Here is a 20528-nt window from a genome sequence, read left to right on the forward strand (position 1 = left end):
CTTAGTGTTTCCCTCTACCACAACCCCTTTTGTGCCTTGTATATTTTGAGAAAAGGTTGTGTCAATAAAAGGTTATGTCTAAGTTTTCATGATGCATTATTTTCCCCTTACATACATTTATGCACATTTATTAAAATCTACTCCTGTAAGTGTGACTTTAATGCTGTGTGTGTTCTTGTGTAATGTCTGTTAAATGATTTTGATATCATATAATCATTCTAAAAGTAAAAATCCCCTTACATTACTTTCCCCCTACATATATAACTGTTTCTCTATGAAAGATCTGAATCACCAGCAAAATTTTTTGAGTATTGATTCTTAAAAACAAATATGTGACACTACAATAATTCATCCGGAAACAACTTGCTCACAATCTATTCAGAAAATTGCATATCCAGTGATACATGGGAGTGTTGCCCAGTACCCCATCTGCCTGGTTTGACAGCACCCTCACCCACATCAACCTGGTTATTCAGGAAGCTGCCACACTGGTTCCACAGCCTCACCCCCTTACGTTAGTGAACTGGCACAAGAGACCATGAACCGAGCAGTGCAACACATTCGAGTCCCCTCCCTGGGATTCTGAATCTGGAGACCACAGGAAGTTGGATAAGACTCAAAGTGACCCAAGCTAGGATATAAAATTTGGGAACTCTGATGGTCAAAGTACTGTGTGGAGAAAAAGTGTGTACCACAAAGAAAGAATAATGAAGCCAATGCATGAAGAGAAATAGAAAAGGGAGATAAAAATAGCACACTGAAGGGCCCGGGGTCCCAGTTCCAGTTGTTTCAGAGGACAGCTGCATACCTGAGCTCCCCATGGTTTGCTGTTTATTATTCAGTTCATCTTTGGACTTCATTAGGTTCCCAAGCATCTTTCTAACATAGTCCCTCTTCCTCTCCAAACAGGCAAATCTTTGTCAACAATCAAAAGATTCTTAACTAACATATTTTTGTCCTATTCCTTATAGCATGGGAGACTGCTTTTTCCCAAAGAACTCAAAATAGTTTATAATGTATCACAGATGTTTGTTGTTTTGGTTTTTGGGTTGGTTTTTTTTTTTTTTTTAAAGTAAGCAACTAAGCATTTCTACCATTTGAAAATATAAAAACAGAGGTTAAGAGGTTTAAGTCACTCACACAATAACCTAGGCAGTCAATGGTAATACATATCGTGCTAAACCTAAAATTTTCAAAATTACTCCTCTTTAGTCCCTAATCTATGTGGTTCAAACTCAAGACTAGACTACAGTCATCTTAAAACTGATTCAACTACCTCTGAAGTAAACTCAGGTTTGTTCTTTTCTGAACACCTAGAACCAAATTAATATGTCAGGCTGAAAAACCTTGGAAGTCCAACTTCTTGGATTTAAAAACCCATATTAGTGATATTTTTTCCTCATGTACATTATGCAGGATATGGCCACAGGTTAGAAGTAGCAGTTGTACTTAACAATGAAGAAAAGCTAATTTCAGACTTTTCTCATGACCAGGAAGCATTACCAGTCAGAAATATAATGAAGAAAGAGAAAAGCTCAATTTTTAATAAAGTAAGTAAACTCTATCAAACTATTACCGATAGTTTTCTGGGACTTACTTTTAACAGCTTTATTTTGCATCAAGGAGGGAGAGCGGAAAGGAAAGAAAAACTATGATTCATTCATATTCATGAAGGTATATACAGAGTCAAACAATATATTTCAAAGCAATGCAAGGATTATATATTGGAGAATGCTTATGCCTTTTTGTAATAATTTGTTGGATCAAAATTTCTGGTGGCTTTTTCTTGGTTTGTTTTCTCCATTTAATAAATATTTTTTGAGTTCTTTAGACTCTATGAATTGAATGCTAAAAAATGAACTTTAGTAGTAAGAGAAAGTATAACACATATTTCAAGTTATTTGAATCTTTAAGAAGAAAAACAAAACATCTTATAGATTAAATGACTTAATAGAACTATAGCAAGTAAAGTTGTTGTGGTGCAAACTTTTTTATTTTTATGGCTAGACAGCTAAGATCTTTTGCAGAGGAGGAATGGCAGCCACTGGAAAATCACAAGAAGTTTGGGTCAAGTTAATATCTGGAAGATGGTGGGAAAGGTCCATGTCTCCCAACAAAGCAGCATTTGACTTAAAGTAAAACCATTCTCAGATGGATAAAATAGAACCAGGAAGTAGGTGACAAAGATAGATGTTCAGAAGAATTCCCTCCCCTAATGCCTATGGAGCGCAGCAGAAATCATCAGGGAATCTCGAGCTGATCCTCAATCACGTTCCCTGAATCAAAACAGCATTTCCTTTGGCCCAAATGACTGGAGGATGCTCTTCCAGTTTTACTTGTTTTCCAGAAAAAGAGTAGAGCAGCATCAAACTGTTGAGAAACTGCTAAGTCCAAGTGACTCTCAGGCATCTTGTTCTTTAGCTCAAAAAAACACCTTGTCAACAATAGTATTTCCACAAATCTAAGGCTCTATTACTTTATATGCCATTAAGAATGAAAGGTACAGCCAATTAAACAATGACTAAATGCTGAGATACTTCCTGATATCAAAGATGTTAAAATGTGAGGGGAAAAAAATGTGTTTTAAAATCAAAACACCATAGTCTTTCTTATTTCAACCATATCCAACTGACATCAAAGAAGTGCTGACTCTCCTCGTGTAAGTTCCTTTCCTCTCAAACCTTTCCTTCCATTACTATCATGACCATCTCAATTTAGACCTTCATCACCTCAAGCCTAGTCTGTTCAAAAAGGCTTATTCATGGACACCCCACCACCACCACCAAACTCTTCCAGTCTCCCATCCATCCCATCTCATACAGTCTCCAGATAACCCTCCTAAAGAGCATACCAGGTCATGCCTCCCTAACCCCATCAGAAAGCTTCCATATACATATGCACAGACTCTTCACTCTGAGACTTAACTCTTCCACCATCTTGCCTCAACTTACCTTTGTGGATCAACATTTCCCAATAAGGTCCTACAAGAAATAGTTTCATAGCATTCTTATATATGTTATTCAAAAAGGGTATTCATGATTAAGTAAACTGGTATAAATAGCAAAAGAAAACACATTTTTTACTAGAAAACTTCTCAGAACCTTTAATAGCTAATATTTGGAAATCTCTAAGAGGTGGTTAGAATCAAATGTTTCCCAAACTAATTTCACCATAGGAACCCTTTGTGTATATTAGCTCTTGCAACTATTATTCCGCATGATACACTGGGAGAAATAAACCACGATGGACTGCTTCTCACAATTATTCCTCTGATTCCTGCCTCGAGTCTCTGCACCTTTCTTGTCTCTCTGTCTAGGACGCATCTCCCCTGACAACCTCCAATGTGTATCGCTACTTATCAATTCTACTTTTAGTCAAGGCCCAGTTCAAATACTGGCTCATTTTTAAAGTTCTCCTTGGGGCCCTGAGCTGGAATTAATGTCTCCCACAGAACAATGAGTCTTCTTTTCTTTCTAAAACCTTCTACTTCTATTAAAACTATTTTTCCAGTATTTTATTCAACTACTATAATCCCTTTGAAAACAGCAGCTGGAGCTTAGTCATCTTTTTATTCTTCTCATCACCCAACAGTGGGTTATAATTATTTCTTAAATGAACATTTTCAAAGGTAGCCTAATCTTTATACTGTCTTTTTTTTTTTTTTTAAGATTTATTTATTTATTTAATTTCACCCCTTCCCTGGTTGTCTGTTCTTGGTGTCTATTTGCTGCGTCTTGTTTCTTTGTCCGCTTCTGTTGTCGTCAGCGGCACGGGAAGTGTGGGCGGTGCCATTCCTGGGCAGGCTGCTCTTTCTTTTCACGCTGGGCGGCTTTCCTCACGGGCGCACTCCTTGCGCGTGCCACGCGGGGGACACCCCTGCGTGGCAGGGCACTCCTTGCGCGCATCAGCACTGCGCATGTGCCAGCTCCACATGGGTCAAGGAGGCCCGGGGTTTGAACCGCGGACCTCCCATGTGGTAGACGGACGCCCTAACCACTGGGCCAAAGTCCGTTTCCCTATACTGTCTTCTAACTCCCTGTGACCCCTACCATATACCACACTCCTTCAAATGCGCTCTGCTTTGACAAAAATGAATAAAAAGAGGCAGTATTTCCCATACTCACCAATAGCTTTAAAATCCCACAGAAAGAAAATTTAACATTTTCAAATGAAAAGGTTGTAGTTTTAAAAGTTTACCAAACATGTCATCACTTCATCTTGTCACTTGAAATAAAAAGACATATAGCTCATGTTTGGAAGGGGAGGTGAAAACAAAAGTGTTTGTTCTTGACTAAGTTACCCTTATAAAGTCAATTTTTCTTAATTTACCTAAAATTAAATACTCAATGTTCCTAAAACATGTAGAAACTGTCAAGGAAGCTTTTTCTTTTTTTATAAACAGATACACTCTTGAGATTTCAGAGACTTGACTTTTCAGGTACTCACTCATCACTGTCACCCTTCCCCTCACCAACAGGGCAGCCGGTGAAGACACAGGTTCCCCTTTCAAAACAGAACATACCTAAAAGGTTGAAAGATCATGATCTTCCTTTCCTGTCCTTCCCCCATCACATGTTCTCAGATGCATTAATACTGAACAGGCACATGTTATGGGGAAGAGCTAGTACTGATTGTCAAAGCAATAGTAGCTAAACCTCAGAGCTACTTCCTAGGTGCCAGCAAGTACTTAAGTGCTTTACAAGCATTTACACGTTTAATCCTCAGGACTCTGGGAGGAAAGTACTATGATTATCTCCACAGAAAGAGAAAACCTAGGGAGGTGTTACATAATTTATCCAAGTTCCCACAACTAGTAATAAGAGTTTCAGGATTTTAACCCAAGCAGTCTGACTCCAGAGCCCAAACCCTTAGTCACCAGTCTGCCCTCTACTAAGGCATGAAAGAAATGCTCTGCAGTCACCCTCAAGGTTGGAGAGCCACTCCTCTCATCAAGAACACTTTCCTTGCCATTACTGACAATCGGAAGACATGTTGAAATATTGGCAAGTCAGAATGCCTGGGCTCCTTCTTAGACAAGAGCAGCAGGTTTTCGAGCATATAGACCCAGAGTGAAAAACAAGGACATGATTTTCAAAACTCCTGTGACTGAAGTAATACTCATAGATTAAATGGATTTTTAAAATAATTTATCTTGAGGGGAGTTTTAGGTTTACAAGGAAACTACAAGGAGGTACATGGTTCCCATCTACACCTCCACCCCCCCACCCCCAACATATATAGCATCTCCTGCTATTAACTTCTTGCTTTCCTGGAGTACATTTGTTACAATCCTTGGCCCAATATTGGCTGGCACATTCTTAGTAACTAAAGTCCATATTTGATATTAAGGCTATCTTTTCCTTTCTTTTTTTTTTTTTTAATATAAACAGACAATATCCTCACAGTTTATTTCTCACAGTTCTCCTGACAAATGAACATTATTCAAGAACATACTGTATACACACATAAGGAAAATACAAAATGTTTTAAATGATGCACAACAAAATCCAGCGATATTAAAGAATGCATTTGAACTCTTGCTTTCTGTGCAGACTAAATTTAATCCCTTGTTTATATAGTAATAAAAATAAAATCTTTTACGGGTCTTGTGCAGACTACAAAAGGGGGAAATTATTACCATATATATGATTTTTATATTAGGCAGTTTTCTTTGATGAGTTGCACTGACAACTCCAAATACAGAGGCAGAAGGCTGTGTATTTTAAAGGAATAATGTTATGAGTTAGAGACTTCACACATTTCCTACCACTGGGACTTTTCACCACTTTTCACATGATCATCTTACATAACATTAAATTTTAAAAATATATCTGAGTGACACTTTTATAACATTCACAAACCACGAGCTGGTTAAGGAAGCAATGGCACAGTTGCCTCCTGCAGTGCTTCACTGTTGGTAATAAGGACAGTTCATTGAGGTTAAAAGGAGTTACACATCAATATGATTAAGCAGTTCAGATTTACTAAAGGTCATCAATGGTCACACCCGGACCCTGAATTCTTTTAAAGTGTGTCTAGAAGAAAACACCACCATTGGCTAAAACTTTGTCTAAAGAAATCTGTTTCTGTGCTGAAAACTATTTTCACAACAAAACTGAATGCTATAAAACTGTTTTTAAATAAATACTTTGTCTTCTCATTTATCATATTTATGACCAAGTTCTCTGAACCCTTTGGAATTTACTCTCTTCAACGTGTGCTCCATCTCACCCATTTAAGATCACCACCTAAAAAGGCATTAAGGGGGTGGTGAAAAAGGGTGGGAGTGGAGACCCTCCACTCACCAGGAATGTGCAGCCACTCAACAGTGACCTAGAGCCACAGTGGTGCACAGCTGTACTTGACGAGAACACTCAGGAAGCTGTCATCCTGTGGGTGTCATTTCAGGGAAAGCAGAGAATCTTTCCAAACTGTGCATAAAACTAACAATGATACCACTGCTATGTGTTGAAGAAAACTAGTAAGAGAAGGTCTCTTACAAGCCATCTGTTTGCGTAAAGTACTTTGGGTCAGGGTAAATACAACTGGTGCCCTGGAACACACAGTAGTCTCTGTCGAAGTATGTTTCAGGAATAGCTGTTTAAGCACTTTCTGTTCTTCTACAGTCCACAACTAGGTAAATGTTTCAAGGTTGGTATCATCACACACGTGTCCTTTTATCATCTGAAGACAACTGTTTGGGCCTTCTGGACCATGACTCAAAGAACACAGAATAAGAAACGGACTCCCCATTCTTCTTAGGCTCTAGGGGGTTTTTCGTTCTAGGAGGTAAAACTACTTTATCAAGAATTAATTTAACTCCCTCGGTATGTCTTTCATGGTGTTTAAGTTCTCTTTCAAAGTTCCCAAGGCTATTGGCGTATTATTCTCATGCAATCTCAGGCAACTGAACAACTCTCTGTGGATACGGAAGCCCTATATCAGTCTTCTTCTGAAGTTTTTCCACAAATCCAATGGGATTTTTTATTACTTCTCTCTGGTATCTACCCAAACATTCATGGTCTTGACCTGCTTGAGAACACTGAGCCTCAAGTACAGTAATCATCTGTAACAGTCTCTGATAATCTTTGTTGTGATTCAAGTGCCACAGGATCTGACAGAAAGTAACATGTATCAGGATCATCATCTTCCTCTTCTATAATGTCCTGATTGCACTCTCTCTGGCAGATGGCAAAAGTCCGATAGTAAGTCTTGCCTCTGAAGGTGTCTTACTTAGTCCATCACTACCATAATTTTCAGAGTTACAACACATCCCTTTTTCATCCTGGGAAATTTCATCTGGATTTGTCTGAGACTACTTACACTATCACTAACAGCTGCATTTGTTTCATTGAGACTAAGACTATTCTCCTCAAATTGTAAATTTTCTCTGCAAGGAAAACTGTTTTTAGTGGGACAACCTCTGGTCAGGAATGCCCTTCATGGTGAAGTTCTCAGGGTATAATGATGTTCTTGAGGTTATGCTAAGGACATCATTTGAGCTGAACACATTCTAGAACAGAAGATGGGTCTGGTTCTCCAGAGACTGGCATACTCTCAGGATTTGTATGCAGGACGTTGTTGGTGTTTTCATTACATCACTCTTTTGAGACACTGCTATCTCCCACATCTACTTCCTCTTCAGGATCCCTTAAAGATGATTGACTTTCAGAAAAGGGCCCCATAGCCGGCTCAGTAGTCATCTGATTCACATGTTCCGTAGGCAGGTAGTTACTATTTTGTGGTCCTTCATTTTGACTTGCACTTCTGAATTTGTGCAAGGTACGTTATGGTCTATATAACTGTTTTCCTTCCTACTATCAAGAAACATGGACATTTGGGTATCCGAATCCCCAATTTCAGCTACTGATTTTTCCTGTAATACTTAGGAGCCAGTGCAATTTTGTTTAGTGTTCCCTTTAGGCTGACAGTCATCACAGTTTATAACTACTGAATCACTATCATCAACACCATTGCCAGCCAAATAGCCTGCAATTTCCTCAGCTACTGCAGAATTAAGTGGCCCTTCTTCACTGACATTCACCTTTTTAATTTCCCTTTTCTTACCCCTATCCAGTATAAGACAACAGCAAGCTCATTTTTTCCTTGAAAATCTGCATCATTGTCCACTACTGTACTCCTCTTTTCTATTTACTCCTTGTCTGATTTATAGGTGAATCTTTTTTTTCTTAAAGATTTTATTTCTCTTCCCTCCCCCCCTCCCCATTTTCTGCTCTCTGTGTCCATTTGCTGTGTGTTCTTCTGCATCTGCTTGCTTTATTGGGTGGTACCAGGAAACTGCATCTCTTTTTTGTTGTGTCATCTTGCTGCATCAGCTCTCCATGTGTGCTGCACCACTCCTGGGCAGGCTGTGCTTTGTTCGCGCAGGGCGGCTCTCCTTGTGGGGCACACTCCTTACACGTGGAGCACCCCTACACGGGGGCACCCTTGCATGGCAGAACACTCCTTGTGCATGGCAGCACTGCACATGGGCCAGCTTAGCACATGGGTCAGGAGTCCTTAGGGATCGAACCCTGGACCCTCCATATGGTAGGCGGATGCTCTATCACTTGAGCCACGTTTGCTTCCCTAGGTGAATCTTCTGAACTGTTCAGTTCTTCAGATCTTAGACAACACTTAATTCTTTTTTAAAACTGGTGAAACGGGTTCTATTTTGCCTCTCTCACCATTTTCTACAGCCTGCCTTTCTGTACTACACTTTGCCAATGAAGAAAGTCCTCTTTTCCTACAGCTTACCCATGATTCTCACATACTTTTCTGTTTTGTCAGTGGTTCTTCCATTACTATTTCCTTTCTGAATTTGCACAGGTGCTAGTCTCTTCTTTGGTGATCTTGACTGTACTGGAGAATGGAAAGAGATTTCTTCAGGATGAGCAATGCTCTGATTCCTTACAGGCCTACCACAAAAAGATTCATCCAAGCCATTTAACTCCACTGTTGACCTTGTAACATGAATAGATTGGAAGCAGCAATACTATGGCATACAATACAATATGGTCATCATGATCCACTCATTGGGAACCCTATACAACCAAAAATCTGTCATTGTGGAAACATTATCTTTTTTCCTTAGATCCTGAAGAGTTAGAGCTATCATTAGAAGACAGCTTAAGCTTCAGGATTTCACACTCTCAGCTGCAGCCATGAAGAATACTAGAACTTTCTAAATTCCTATCTTTTTACAAGTGTTTTGCCTAGTATTTGATTCCCAGGTGTCTGCATTTATCTGTCATCACTGTAAATGTCCATGTTACATTGAGACTTCAGCTATTAATTATTTATACGGCTGTACTAGCACAACTTGATACCAACAAATAAAACTCCAGACCCAGGAGACTTCACGGATGATTTCCGTCAAACATTTAGGGAAGCTAAACTCTTCCAGAAAATGAAAAAGAGGGACTATTTTCCAAACCATTGTGAGACCTACATTACTCATACACGTAAGGCATACAAGCAAAATTGAAGGAAGAAATAGACACCTCTACAGTAATAGCTAAGGAGTTTAATACCCCACTCTCAGCATTGGACAGAATATCTTTTGTGTGGGGCCAGATGCCATGGGCCACTTGAAGAAGTGATGCCACTGTGGACCCTCTTCACCCCCGCCACAGCACTTGCTAGTGTGACTGCAACCACAGGAAGCTCAACCTAGGTTTAACTCTTTGCATATACAGTTCTATGGATTTTGACTAATGTATAATGTCATGTATAATTAAACAGATTTAATTAATCTGTTAGTTACCTGTGTTCCTCAATTAAAATAGGAATTATTTGTGAATTCCTGGATGACAGCCACACCAGAATTAGTTCCTTCTTCTTAACTTCTCATTCTACCCACTCTTCTCACCAACCACCACCATCAATTAGCAAGACCATATAAACAAATCTTCTGGCATCAGCCTTTCCATATACAGGGAAATAACAATCTTAAAATAACCTGTAGACACTGTGAACCCATAAATCCTCTTCCTAAGGTTTCACTGGGTTTATGCACTCCAGGAATAACACTGAGCTGAAGAATTAGCTGTTTGAAATTCTAGGGCAGGACTCCCATGTCATTCAGCACTGTACCTGTCATGTAGGAGAAAGCAATTATTGCAACCTAAAGATGGGCATTATCAGTAGAATGCTAGAAGGTCATATGCTTATCATTATCTATATTGACTTATGGAGCAAATAGCTGAGTGCTAGGCAATGTTCTAGACCTACAGAGGTCAAAAAAATAATGCAATGTTCACAGAGGACACATTTCACAGGCAATGGCAGGTAGATCCGACAATGTAACAGATTGAGAGAGGGGAAGCTGGAATAATTCCAAGAAGGATGTGGTTGTGAAGATCTGTGGATAAGAGCCTTTCCAAACTGAGCACAGGGCAAGTAAAAATGCCCAAAGTGGCATCAATCGTGGTCTTTAAGGAACTGAGAAGAATGAAATGGGGGATTTGTAACAGTCTTTTCACTTTATAACAATCATTTATCCTCAGTACCTGACATCCTTTGACTTCAAGGAAATTGCATTGGGCCAATTACATCAATAACAAATTAACTAACCAACAAACAAGGAAGGCACTCCAAATGAATTTCAATACTCTAATGTGATTAGAGTATATCCTTTAAGGAGATCTGGCTGTGCTACTTACCAAATCATGGCCTAAGGCAGCTCACTTAGCTTCCATGTATTGCAATTTCTTCAGCCATTAAAAAAAAAAGAGGGACAAAAAGCAGGTGATTCCTTAGATGATCCAACCAAAATTCCTACAGTGCCATGGTCAAAGGTCTGCCCTCTTTTGGGCTGCTTTTGCAAAAGTGGCTAGTTATTTGAGCCGTCCACCACTGTAGCCTTGCCCTGCCTCTTTAGGGGATAGGAGGTGTCAAAGATGTGTCTGGGTAAAGCACAATCTATGATTAAGCCAGTGACCTCAAACTTACTCTAACAGTATGCAAAACAACTGAGCTAATTACCCACATTAAAATATCCTTGGGTTCTTGATAAGTGTAGAGATTCATTGTCACTGACCCTGCCCTACTAATTAAAAAATAGAAATAATCTGGAAATAAGGTACCAAAACCTCTATTTTTAACAAGGGCTAGACAACAAAGAAACAGAAGTAACATTGCCACTTCCAAAATGATGGCGAAATAAAGGTTAAAAATTGAATAACATACTCCCATTCCACTGATCTATAAAAGATATCCCCTTATAATCACTCCAGTGCTTCCTAGTGAGGGAACAGGGTGGCGAGGAAGTGTTTGAGAGGGGCATCTCTTTAAAAAACAAAAACAAAAAAATGAACATCCTAGAGGCCCTTCTAGGAGTCTGCCTTTTATTTCAGAATGTAAACTTACTCTTCTGAGGTGCTGATTATTAATTAGATGGTTTCTGCCTTGGGAGATGTACAATAGCAAAGATCAAACACAACTGAAAATATCCACCATGATGAGACATGCTTGCATAATCTTTAATGCCATTTAAAAGTAATTTTAAATTAAAGGTGTTGTTTTAATTTTTTGTTTCACTTATTAGATATGACCTTTGATTCACCAAAGATCAGCAATCAAATCTCAGTGGTTTGTAAAATAAATTTAGATGCGATTGTGATGACGAAAAATTTACATATAGGAATACTGGAATGATCTTGATGAATAAGTGTGAAATTGTCTGTTTTCATAATATGAACCATTTAAGTGAAGAGACATGGGCTTTAACTTTCATACAATTCTATCCAACTTTTTGTTTCTATACATCTTTTGTTTCTTACATCTTTTTGTTTCCTTTTTCTGTCTTAAATCATTGCCAAGATGAGATGGCACAGAAATTCAAATGCACAGGAAAGAGCTTAATACAGCATTTATAGGAGTCAGACTGGGGAAAGACTTAGCGCTGCACTTGTTGGCCCAATTTCCTTATCTATAAAATGGGGTGGTAGCTCATCTCTAATAGATTATGTGAAAAATTACATGGCCATCATATTATAAAGCAACTAATGAAGAGTCTAAGTAGATTAGGAAATCAATGTTAGTTCTCTTACCATCTCATTGTCTTTGGAACCTTACTTGATTTTATTTGATTCAAAAAGCATTTACTGAGTATCTATTAAGTGCCAAGAAGTATTCTAAGTGCAGATTATATAATGATGCCTAAATCATGACCATACCTTTATGGACTGCAGAAAGGGTAGAAAGAAAGGACACAGTTAATTAACATAGGTTGTTATGCCTTACCAAAAGACAGTTAATAAAAACACACATAAATTTGATGGGGGAGGGGTAAGAAGGAATGTCACAAAGAGGTGGCTTTTAGACTTACTTAGATATGACCTTGAAAAATAAGTATATATTAGCCATGGCTAAAAAAATAGAGGCCGTATCAAGAAAAATGAATATATTTGAAAATGGTTAAAAGGGGGAATTTTAGGTGCTATATATATTACTAGAAAAAATTTTTTAAAAAGACATAGGATTATACAACACAAATAATGAACGCTAATGTAAACAATGGACTACAGCTAATAGTCAAATCATACTAATATTTCTTCGATTGTAACAAAAGTAACACACTAATGCAAAGTATACATAATAGGGAAAACAGTGTGAGAAGGGGATATATAGGAACTCTGTATTTCTGCATTATTTTTCTGTAAAACGACAACTTCTCTAATAAAAAATAAAAATAATTTATTTTAATTAAAGTTAAAGAGATTATGGGAGCACAGAGGCAAGAAGAACTAACTACAGCTGAGTGGATCAGGATGAGTTTATTGGAGAAAGAGGCATTTGACTCAAATCTTAAAGGTCACCTCTTTTATCGTAACTTAAAAAACAGTTTAGTGGCTCCTCAAAAAGTTAACAAAGAATTATCATATGACCCAGCAATTGCACTCCTGAAAAAGAGGGACTCAAACAAACACTTTACAACACTGTTCATAGCAGCATTATTCACAATAACCAAAAGGTGGAAACAATGCAAGTGTCCATCAATAGATGAATGTATTTAAAAAATGGATAAAGAGGAATGAAGTTCTGATACATGACACCATACGGAGGAATGCTGAAAACATCATGTTGAGTTCAACAAGTCAGACACAAAAAGATAATTATTGTATGATCTCACTTACATGAAACAATTAGTATATGCAAATCTGAAGAAACAAACGAGGTTAGAGCCTATCAGGGACCTTGGGAAGCAGGGACTAGGGAGTTATAACTTATTGGGCACAGGGTTTCTGTTTGGGGTGCTGAAAGGGATTTGGTGACGGGAGGCGGAAATGGCAGCACAACATTGTGAGTGTAACTAACACCCCAAGTTAAATACTTAAGAATGGTTAAAATGGGAAGTTTTGCATTATACATATGTTACCACAATACAAATGGAAATTTTAAAAGGAAAACGAACCTTTCATTCAGTAAATATTAAGAAGCCTAGTGTGTTCCAGGCTCTAGACTGGCCTCAAACATGCTATGGCAGAGGACCAGAGATGGAATATGCCCAGAGCCTTACAGAAACAGTAAGTCGTTCCCAGTGCCTGCCCCACACTCGCGCAAAAACAGTAAATACTTAAATAAACCTTTACTAGTCAGCATGCTGATTTTTAAAATATTCTTAATTATTATGTCGAGGTGAGGACTTTGTATTTGGTTGGCAATGTTCTCCAGAAACAATCTTTATAAATTTAAAATAAATATGCAGTCTTTAAACATAAGCATCTATGATATCTAAAACACATTTTGAAGAACAAGAAAAAAATATCTGTATTGAGATAAGCAGCCTGAAAAATGTTTTTTTAAATAAATAACTAAAACACCAAATTTTTATCTCTGGTCTTAGCTGATGGTATTGGAATAAAATCATTTTTCTAAGCTGTTTTAAAATTTTTCATAAACCACAGATAATGTCAAAAGTGTATTAACTAAAATAAAATGCCATTTTGGCTAGGAAAGCCGCGTATGAACTGGAAATTCCCAAGACATGTTCATGTTAAACCAACAAAAAAGCTAATAGATAATGTTAATGCATCTAATTGCTTGTTTTTATTTCTTTTTGAATGACGCATCAGCCTCCTATAAAAACTCATTTAAGTGCATAAAACACACTAAAAGCTTAACATGAGCACTTTTAAATTGCAGGTCCCTAACAGTAAAATCATTACCATGAAAAGTTAGGAGAAAAAATTCAAATGATAAGACATGGCTAAGGACCAGTGGAGATACCATCTTATACTGACATTTTTCTCCAAATTTTACTAATCCCCACCCCAAACCCTTTTAGAAATAGTGGAAAGATATGATATTACATATTTCCAGACTCATTATACAAACAGATGGAAAGAAGGAACGAAGAAAGGAAGGAAGGGAGGAAGAGAGGGAAGGAAGGAAGGAAAGGAAGGAGAGGAACACTGCTTAAGGCACAGCTCCTTCCAATTTTCTAATAAACATTGGTTAGAATTGTCATAAACCACCCCAGATCCTACCTTTATAGCTACTATTTTCAAAGGAGTTTGGTGATCACTGTTGCTTTTAGTTTTAAAAAATTATTATTTATGTCAATGTTACAAGTTACTCAACAAACACAAGATAGTAACCACAAATTTTCTTTGGTCAGTGGTTATACTCCCCCTCCCCCATTTTTGTTCATTCCTCACTATTCTAAGGTTTGGAATGATGTCTGCTCTGACAGCTTCAGGCTGAGAAGGGACATAGATATTACAGGTCAGAGAAATGGAGTTGTTTTGCTTGCAGTTGAAAATACTCCTTTTTGGAGGGTGGAGCTGGTCCACCCTCATTGTTTTGTAAGTTGTCCAGGCCAGGCTCAAAGAACTGGAGAGTAGGAGTTGAGTGTATATCTGCTAGGTTTCATAGCTCCATCAGCATGTGAACAATCTGAAGACTTTAGGTCTCTGAGAAATATACTTAACAGGTAAATTTAAAACTATAGTTCTGATAGAAGGAGTAGAAGAATCATGGTTAGGGAATTTATAAATGATTATAACTATGTTATATTGGGGAAATAGAGTTTCCATATATTCCCAGATAAGGCCCACTTGTAGGGTATCAATTTCATGACACCATGTAGTATACCTATGGTAACCAGACTTCCCTAAGGCCCTCAGGAGTGCTTTTTATTTGAGGTTTTGTTCACTGTGAGTTTGTGAAGTCTGGCTGAGATCTGCATAAGCATAACCTCCAGGATGACTTCCCAACTTGTTTGAAATCTCTTAGCCATAAAAATTCTATTTTATTTCATATTTCCCCCTTTTGGTCAAGGTCTTTCTCCAAAAGCACTGGTGATTAACACATGGTAATTAATTATCCCTCAGTGCCAAGGAGGCTCATCCCTGGGAGTTATGTACCAAGTTGTGGGGAAGATAGTAAGTTTATTTGCAGAGTTTGGCTTAGAGGCCACATTTGAATAACAAGGAAGTTTTCAGGAGGCAACTCTTAGGCATTAATTATTCTTGGGCTTACTTTCATTATTACAGGAATAAGGTTCATAAGTGCAAGCTTAAGATCAAGGACTTGTCATATTGGCCTGGTTCCTTTTATTAGAAAGGATTTTATAATCCAGAGCTTTTTGCCATCATGTTTGAAAAAGCAGCAGGACTTCCCCAGGAGGAATGTTTAATAACTTGTTATCTACTGTGCAGGCCTCTATCGATCCAGAAAACATACCAGATACTCCTACCTATATAACTTTCAAGATGTTCAAAAGACCGGGTTTGTCAGGACACCTGACCATAGTGCATCTTCATCTTCTTATCAGGGTTATGTTAATTGACATGGAAATTAAATTATAGACTTATCTTGCTTCTCATGTAATGTTCTTTACATGTACTTTCAGAGAAGCCTCAGAGTACAACAGAACACCTGACAGGAAATGTGATTGTTTCTGTGGCATATAGCATTTTTCTAAGGATAAATGATGCATTGTTCTCATATCCCACTCCCATTTTTTAGAGAAGTCATGAGTTTACAAAACAGTCAAGCAGAATATACAGGATTCCCATACCTCATCCACGATCAACATCCTGCCTTATTGTGGAATATTTGTTACCAATGATGAAAGAACCTCCTATTATATTATTTTAACTATAGTTCATAATTTACATTTGGTGTATTTTTCCCACACACAACTCTATTATTAACAGCATATATTCATATTGTATATTTTTTATAGCTTATGAGAGAATGTTCTCATATTAGTACCATTAACCATGGTCCCTCATCCATCACAGGATTCACTGTATTAAATAGGAGTTTGTTTCTAAAAGCTCAAAACAGCAATTCAAAAATCCTACTGAAAAATAAACTGTGTTCCCAACTTTAAAAATAGGTAAATTGTAATAACTATTTATTTTAAGAATAACAAAGAATATTTTAAAGAATTCAGTTTACTTTTTTAAAAAACTGGTCTAAGCTGAATCTTTTAGAAATTACTACTCCAAGATATAAAATCAAAGCGTACCTTTGGTGCATTTGCAAGTGATGTAATTGAGAGTAGTGCTTAGAGATAAAGTGCTGTACAAACACAAGTGGTTTTATAGAATTCTCTCCACATATAGTTACGTAGCAATGGGATGTAAGAATTTAACATGCTTCAGATAAAATTGTAGAACCATTTTGGGCCATTACAAACCATTCAGATAATCAAATCTGTCCTGAACCAAATAAAAATATACCTATTTCTCTGTTTCACTCCCAAAATGAAACTATTTCAAGTAGGTCATCATTGCAAGCTTTTCAAAGCAAAACTGATACACTCAAAAAGGACTCAATACAACACAAACTATAATCCATGCTGTGTAACCGTGTTCCAAAATGTATTCTTCAAATGCAATGAACGCACCACACTAATGAAAGAAGCTGTTGATGTGGAAGGAGCAGGGGGTGTGGGGAATAGGGTATATGGGAAACTCTTATATTTTTAATGTAACATTTTGTGTGATCTTTGTATCTTTAAAAAATAATAATATATTTTTAATTTTTAATAAAATTTTTAAAAAAGGACTCAGTTCAGTCTTTGGACTACAAGCATGACATATGAGATTGGTCTAAAATCAAAGATACCTCTAGCACATAGGTATGTTGTATTTATGAATACACACACACACATTTCACTCAATGTGGTTTACTTTGTTTTCATGTTTGCAGCTTGAACTTTTATGTAGTATTCATCTTTTTACTTCAAACTTTCATTCTATAATCTAGTTGTATTCTTTTAAATTTTTCCTGATTTTGTAACTTCAGTGTATATATGTAAATCCTGATTTTAATATTATTTTAAATATTTTATTCTTTATTCTTTATTATTCAATTTCCAAGGCATTTTCTATTAGGTTTTTTGGATGTTTCTAAGTAACCTTTATGCTCTTTTTTAATAGATTCTAGAAAGATACTTCAACATAGATTCATAAGCATATTACCCATAAATCCCTACCAGAGAAGACGGAAAGATTCTTTTGCTTCTGTAGAGAACAAACCACTTCCATCCCAAGTCAGAGATCTGCTAGGCTGATTATTACTAAGAATTGGATCCTAACCATCATCAGTCAGCAGTGGCTGACAAACCCATTTTCCATCCAGCTAGACAACAGACTAGGAACCACATGGGTAGAATTATTACACAACACACCCCCAGGAGAATAACAAACTAGCCCCCAAAACACCCCAGGAGAACTGAAGCAACAATATTATCTTGTCTCTGGGAGAATTCACAATCTCTCTGAAGAGGCAGGTGGGTGTACTAAAAACCAACATCTCTGAGCACAATTATATGATTGTGGCTATTTCCCCAGAGCAAACCAGCTGTGGATAAACAAGACGGCATGGAAGTCTTTCCTAAATGAAGCCATTTTACTCAGTTTCAAAACAACTATAACTATAGCATAACTAGACACTTCTGAACCTCCCCTACAACTTTGTTTTTAGAGAGATGCACAATCCAGAAGTGCAGCAGAGCACAGGATTGTGGGGCACAGCGAATAAGCACTTAATCTGACTTTGAGCACACTCCTTCGGCTCCCCAAAACCTCAGTTTATTTACTTGCTCTAAGGGTCAGACACAGAACTTGTCTCACATAGCATTAAAAGTATTCCATGAGATCGTGAACGTGGAGCATGCCTGGCACATTACAAGCTCAATAAACGTAACTAAACTAGACTAAATAGAATTATTTCATTTCAGAAAAGAATTTATTCCTCATGGGTGAGTCTCACCAGTCCCCTATCTTGACTATAATTTTTTTAAATACCTTTGCTTGAGATCCTCCCAAAAAGATCTGCAGTTGTTTAAAATCATTTGGAAGCTGAAAGCCTTCAAAACCTTGGCTTTCACTGGGCATCTTGACACCCCACTAAGGTGTAAGTATATAAATAGCTTCTCCTAAACTAAAGTTGGTCTTCTGTGAATAAAATAATTTGACTTGAGGGATACTGTACATCTATCACTGAAAGTATGGATGTATGAAAAAGTTTTCTTCTTGCTATTCTATTGAACACATCATAACTAGTCAATGGCTTAGATCTGAATTTACTATAACACCCAGGGAAAGACTGGGCAGGACCAACATTAGCACCAAACAGTTTGGGTCAGATGATGAAAACAGAAGCAAATGAGAGTTTTCTATCTTGCTAATGGCTGAGTTTATTTTATTTTTTTAAGATTTCTTTTTTTTATTTCTCTCCCCTTCCCTCCCCAGTTGTCTGCTCTCTGTGTCCATTCACTGTGTGTTCTGTGACCACTTCTATCCTTATCAGCAGCATCGGGAATCTGTGTTTCTTTTTGTTGCGTCATCTTGCTGTGTCAGCTCTCTGTGTGTATGGCACCATTCCTGGGCAGGCTGCACTTTTTTCACACAGGGCGGTTCTCCTTACGGGGCACACTCCTTGCGCATGGGGCTCCCCTACGTGGGGGACACCCCTGCGTGGCAGGTCACTCCTTGCGCGCATCAGCACTGCGCATGGGCCAGCTCCACATGGGTCAAGGAGGCTGGGGGTTTGAACCGCGGACCTCCCATGTGGTAGGCGGACGCCCTAACCACTGGGCCAAGTCCACTTCCCTAATGGCTGATTTTAAAGTAGTTCCTCTTATTCCTTGAAAGAAAAATGCTAATCCAAACAACCACTAGAGAGTTCTCTTAAGGGTCAAGTTAGAAACAGTTACTGGATTAAAGGCCATCATTGACTGTTGTGAAGAAACAAACTCCCCCGGTAGTATAATAGGTTGGCCACTGTGTGAAGCTGGGCAAAAATCTGCAGAAGAGCCACTACTCAGAAATTATAGCTGCCATGTGCTTTCTAGTATCTCTTTTAAAAAAAAAAAAAAAAAAATTGAGCTCTGAAATAAACCATCAGAGAAATAAACATCTTGGCATTATGACAATGTATTAATAATTTAAAAAGAGAAGCCAACTAACTGGCTGGTCAAATTCTTCAGCCAATTAGCCAAAATGAAAACAACCAGAATAAAAAGCAACGGCTTTCTTGGAAGTTTTGAAGACTCACAGGTAAAGTGGCAAAATGAATCATCCACTGAGACTGCATTCCAAGAAGATAATCTGTAAGTTGCCCTTTGGGGTCTCAACCAACATTTTTCCAACACTGTTTTAAACAATGATGAGTGTCTCAGACTAGTCCCAAAAGTCGGGTAGGCAATTTAAATTCAGGTTTTTTCTTGTTATTAATTTTATTTATATATACTCCATAACTTCACCAGAAATTCACTCTCTCTTCCTCTGTCCCCCCATCCTCTGGTAACCTATAATCTATTTTCTATCTCTGCAGATTTTTATAAGTGATATCATACACTAGTTCCCCTTCTGTGCCTTGTTTATTTCACTGAATATAGGGTTTTCAAGGTCCTTTCATATTGCAGAATGTCTCAGAACTTCCACCCTTCTTATGGTCAAATAATATTCTATTCATTGTGTGTTTCTACTACACTTCGTTTATCCATTCATTGCTGATGGATAGTTGGGTTCTTTCTACCTCTTGGCTATTGTGAAAAATACTGGTAGAAACATTGTACAAGTGTCTGTTTGAGGTTCTGTTCTCACTTTCTTTGAATATATACCCAGAAGTGGAATTGCTGGGTCACATGGTAAACCTACATTTAACTTTTTGAGGAACTGGCCATACTGCTTTCCACAGCAATTAAAATGGTACAATGATGCAACTGAAGAGATTTTTAAAAATACATCTCACCTGCTAAAGCTTAAACTGAAGCAAATTTGGAAATTTTGTGGAAGAGGAATATTTAGATTTATGAAGTTCTTAAAAACACTTTGAACACTTTGCTCACTTCAGAAACTGATACAGAACAACTTTTTCTAACTTTTCTTTTCCCTGCTATGAGTATATACCGACACTAATTTCATGAATTGAATAATTTATGGCATTTAAAATGAAACGAAACTGTGGCAGCTAAATAATCTTTAAGTAACTTTTTCACATAAATGATATGGCAAGAACTTTACATGCATAATTTCATTTTAGCCTCAAAACAATCTTGT

The 20528-nt window shown here is 37.6% G+C and overlaps 1 protein-coding gene and 1 pseudogene across 7 annotated transcripts in view; both read right to left on the bottom strand.

The window, feature by feature from the left end:
• Nucleotides 1–20528, bottom strand: part of PTPRK (protein tyrosine phosphatase receptor type K) — a 575029-nt gene that overhangs the window by 474637 nt on the left and 79864 nt on the right. The gene's annotated exons all lie outside the window — the stretch shown is intronic.
• LOC139440020 (ZZ-type zinc finger-containing protein 3 pseudogene) lies at nucleotides 6061–8151 on the bottom strand (annotated as a pseudogene).

This window comes from Dasypus novemcinctus, chromosome 11, assembly GCF_030445035.2.
Source record: "Dasypus novemcinctus isolate mDasNov1 chromosome 11, mDasNov1.1.hap2, whole genome shotgun sequence".
Lineage (NCBI taxonomy): Eukaryota > Metazoa > Chordata > Mammalia > Cingulata > Dasypodidae > Dasypus > Dasypus novemcinctus.